At 36.1% G+C, this 4979-nt stretch overlaps 1 non-coding gene across 1 annotated transcript; it reads left to right on the top strand.

The window, feature by feature from the left end:
* The first annotated feature begins 3683 nt into the window (after positions 1-3683).
* On the top strand, positions 3684-3790 carry LOC133828234 (small nucleolar RNA R71). Its single transcript, XR_009890865.1, has one exon. It is a non-coding gene; the product is annotated as a small nucleolar RNA R71 (small nucleolar RNA).
* The last annotated feature ends 1189 nt before the right edge of the window (positions 3791-4979 follow it).

The following is a 4979-nucleotide window of genomic DNA, read 5'->3' as shown; positions in this document are numbered from 1 at the left end:
GAGCAGATCCCCAGAGATAGACTTATTAGTCATCTATTTAGAGAGTGACTTATTAGTCAATTATTTAGAGAGTGACTTATTAGTCATCTATTCAGAGAGTGACTTATTAGTCATCTATACAGAGATAGACTTATTAGTCATCTATACAGAGAGAAACTTATTAGTCATCTATACAGAGATAGACTTATTAGTCATCTACCTCAGAGAGCAGGATCCACAATCATTTATTTGTACTTTCTTGCATGCATGAATAGGCTTATTATTGCTAGACATGCTTGTTATGATTTGGTGATACGTTATTAACTGCTTATAAGCATGTTTAAGTTTTCTTGCTGAACCTCGACTCACGGGTGCTATGTGGTGCAGGTAAAGGCAAAAGAAAGCTGGACCATCCTTGAGTTGGAGAGCTTAGGTGACGATGTGTACATATGCGGCTACTCGACCACCATGGGTGAGGGTTTAAAGAGGAACTAGAGTTAAACCCTATTTTGTCGCTTAGGTCGCCTGGTTGTAAATCTTTTATTGTAATTAACCTTTAAAATATATTTGGGATCCCAATGTATATAGTAAACGTTATAGTGAAACATTGTATCTTTGACCAAATTTTTTTTAACCCTAAACCGTTAATCACATTTAGTTACACGATTATGGCCAAATAACTCATTTAGCGAGTTTAGCACTGTTTAAAATGCACAACGTAACGGTCCCTAGGTAGTAGAGCGTTACAAAAAAGGTCGAACAACCATGAGTTGGAGGGCATGGAGAGGTTTGTACATGTTTGACCTACTTGGCCTCCATGGTTGGGGTTTTTTTGAGGAACACGTGATAAACGTTCGATTTTGTCGCTTAGGTCGATTGTACCATACATTTGGATTGTAAATGTATTTCAAAACAGTATTTTGGTATCCCGATGTTACATTTTTACGAATTTTAATGAATGATCAACTCTTTATATTTAATGTTCGTTAAATGAGTCTTTATTTTGATTTAATCACACTTTTTTAACCTAAAACATAGATTAGTGAGCTAATGACACATTTATAAATCACTAGGTAAAAACTTTAAGGTAGTAAGGCGTTACAATAAACAAGCAAGTTCTAGATTAATTCATACATCAAACCACAAGCCACTTTTTAACAATGCATACATTCAAATTCAAATTGCAAAGAATTTTCAAATCATGGCTAAACATTAATTTTTTTATGGATCGAAACAAGCTACCAATGCATTCTAACCAAGCACACAGATTCAATTGATCATAAATTTCGAAAATTTGCACGACATTTTCTTCTATATCATAGGCTAGCATTGAGAACTTGATTCATACAAACACGACACTCCAAACATCCTAGACACAACAACACAGTAAATAAATGACTAACCAAATACATTACACAACTAAAACAAAAACACAAGTAAAACAAATTTCTCAATATATATGAAACGAAAGTAAATTTCATCCCCCAAACTTAATATGAACATTTTCCACAATGTTCAAAATAAAAGAAAAGGAAAAGAAACTGACCTGACAAACTCAGACTACCCACGACGAAGGACCCTTGCCACCGTCTTCATCAAGTAGCAAAAATATGGTGGATGATATGGATTGAACTTGGTAATTTGTGAGCTGGGCTTCAAGTAGCGTTGTGACCCTACTTTTTTTTTTTCTTCAAACGATTCAACATTACAAATTTAACACTAAATGACAGAAATTAAAACTAATCCTAAAATAAATAAATACTCAAAATACTAAAATTTAAAATGTTCATAATCCAAAACTAAAATAAAACTAATAAAAAAATTAATAAAAAAATTACAAATAAAGGATTGGAATGCCTCCAAATGCGTTGTCGTTAACGTCATTTAGCTGGACGCTGAATTCTTCTTCAAATTTAACTTGGATCAAGTCCACCCCTAGAATCCTTAAGAGCCAAAGTGTCATATGAGAAAGCCCATCTTATGATGTTGCAACTTTTTGGAGCCTTCCACGCTTATGTAGCATTTGAGCTTTCCCACTAAAGAACCTTTTCACACGATTACGCACTGTTCAACTACCAACTTGAGCAATGGCTTTTCTCTTGATAGCTTCCACCTTAATACTGCCTCCTGTTATCAAATCCACTCTAAAACATGTTGGAATTTCAGTTGCCACAAAAACATTAAATGTTACCTCTTCATTTTGCACCCCCAGCTTCAATTCCCCTTTTTGTACATCAATTAGCGCCCTTCGAGTAGCTAAAATTTGTCTCCCAAAAATAATCAGAATATTTTCATCCTCCTCCATATCAATAATAATAAAGTTCGCAGGAGAGATGAACTTGTCCACTTTCACCAATACATCCTCAATAATACCTCTTGGGTGCTTCACTGAATGATCTGCCAGTTGTAGGGACATGGTAGTAGGGCGAGCTTCTCCCAATTTCAATTTTCTATAGATAGATAGAGGCATCAGATTCACACTTGCCCCTAAATCACATAATGCCTTCTCAAAAACCACATTCCCTATAGTACAACGAGTAGTAAAACTACCCAAATCTTTAAGCTTGGGAAGTATTTTCTTTTGCAATATTGCATTGCACTCCTCAGTAAGTGAAACTATCTCGTAATCCTCCAGTTTCCTTTTCTTCGACAAGATTTCCCTCATGAACTTCACATAACTCGACATTTGTTCTAAAGCTTCTGCAAAGGGAATGTTGATGTGAAGTTTTCGGAAAACATGTAAGAACTTGGAAAACTGCTTGTCAAGTGTCTTGTTTTCCAGCCTCTAAGGAAATGGGATCTTGATGTGATGCTCAATACTTATTTCTGGTTGTTTCTTATCAAGGTTCTCATTAACCTCTCCATCCACCTTATTCTTCTTCTCAGAATTCATTTTTGATGGAAGACTAGATTTCTCAACTTGCTCCACCAACTCCTTACCGCTCCTCAAGGAGATCGCATTGCACTGCTCCTTAGGATTCACCTCAATATTACTTGGCAAATTTCCTTGAGGTATACTTTGTAACATATTTTCTAATTGACCCACTTGCATTTCAAGATTTCTGATGGATGACCAAGTTTCAGCCATAAACCAAGCTTGGGAGTTGGTCAAGGTCAACAGTGGAACTTGTAACTCATTTGACTTCTCTTCAGGAACTGGTGCCCTAGGTGGTGGTGTTGGAGGTTGAGGCATAATCTTGTGAGATTGAGGTTGTTGGCCCTGATTATTTCTCCATAAAAAATTAGGGTGATTTCTCCACCGTGGATTAAATGAATTGGAGAAAGGATTGTTGGCTTGTCCATTAAAATTACGCATCATGTTGACTTGCTCCATAGGGATGGTGTTATTGAACTTTGTTGCCATACACTACTCAAATTGGTGAGGACCACCACAAATTTCATAACCTGCTGGCATCTGAATGAGATTAGCAGACACAATATTATGTTGCAACTATTTTGTCAAGGAAGCAACCTGAGCAGCCATGGCAGTGATGGCACCAAGTTCATGAACTCCGCCAACCTTTCTAACACCGGTTGACCTCTCATCAGACCATTGGTGGTTGTTGGTGGACATGTCTTCTAACAACTCATATACCTCGTTGGCACTTTTACTCATAAATGCCCCTCCAGTTGTAACATCAATTATGGTGCGAGTAGTACCACACAATCCATTGTAAAAGTTGTGGACTAACATCCACTTTTCAATGCCGTGATGAGGACACTTTCTCAACAGTTCTTTAAACCTCTCCCAAGAGTCATATAAAAACTCCCCCTTAAGCTGGTAAAAATTATTGATCTCCCCCCTTAATTTAGCAGCCTTTGATGGAGGAAAAAACTTGGTAAGGAATTTCTAAGCCAAATCCTCCCAAGTAATTATAGAATTGGATTGAAGGGAGTTTAACCAACTCTTCGCTCTTTCCCGCAGCGAAAATGGGAATAGCCTCAACCTGATTGCATCATTGCTCACCCCATTATACTTGAATGTTGCACATAGCTCCAGAAAATTAGCTAAATTCATGTGAGGGTTTACTGAAGGTAAGCCAACAAATTGCATGATGGATTGCACCATTTGTAAAATCGCTGGTTTAATCTCAAAGTTATTAGCCTCCACAATTAGTGGTCTTATACATGTTTGCACTCCCGTAACAATTGGGAGTACATAATCCCGTAAGCTTCTCATAGTGGGATTCTGAGCTCGTCCTAGCACCACTTTTGGAACCCCTTCATTCAACCCATCATTGTTTTGGGGATTTTCCATAACCACAACTGGACCAGTAGCTATTTTGTTTCTACGATTCTGCCAACACACTTTCTCAATCTCAGGATTAATAGGAGCAAGGTTGTCTGCTCCTCTTCTGCTACGCATATAACAAAACTACTGAAAAAATGGTCAAGAATGCACACAAAGCAAGTTAGAAACAACTCAAAGAACAACTAAATTATAAATAAAATTAATTACTTTGATATTGATAATTTCAAGTCCCCGACAACAGCGCCAAAAACTTCTTACGAAATTTAATAGCTATGCAATGCACGCAGTCGCAATTTGTAATAGATCTTGGTAAGACCAAGTATCATCCCACAAGGACTAAATTATCAATTACCAATCAATTAATTTTTTTTGTTTCTATTTGGTCAACAATATTTTTTGTTGTAAAAATAAAGAACAAGAACATAAACTATTGTAAATTTTAAGAATAAAGAAAGATAAAGAAACACAAGAAATAAATTCAAGAATAAACAATTACGGGTTTTAATCTCATTAACTATCCTTCCTATCAATTACTAATACAAGTTTTATTTTCTCCTTCTTATCGAGCTAGAAATTTGTCAAAAGCAGTTTATAATCAAGTTACGAATTACAAACCTCGACCTAGATGAGAATTTTCTATATTTCTATGATAAATTCATCAACTAGGAAGCATTAACCTTCACAATTTTAATATGCCACATAAATAATCACGATACTCTCATTATATGATTAAGCTTATGTCTAACCT

The sequence above is a fragment of the Humulus lupulus genome, chromosome 3 (assembly GCF_963169125.1).
Source record: "Humulus lupulus chromosome 3, drHumLupu1.1, whole genome shotgun sequence".
NCBI lineage: Eukaryota > Viridiplantae > Streptophyta > Magnoliopsida > Rosales > Cannabaceae > Humulus > Humulus lupulus.
This window is presented reverse-complemented; position numbering and strand designations above follow the sequence as displayed.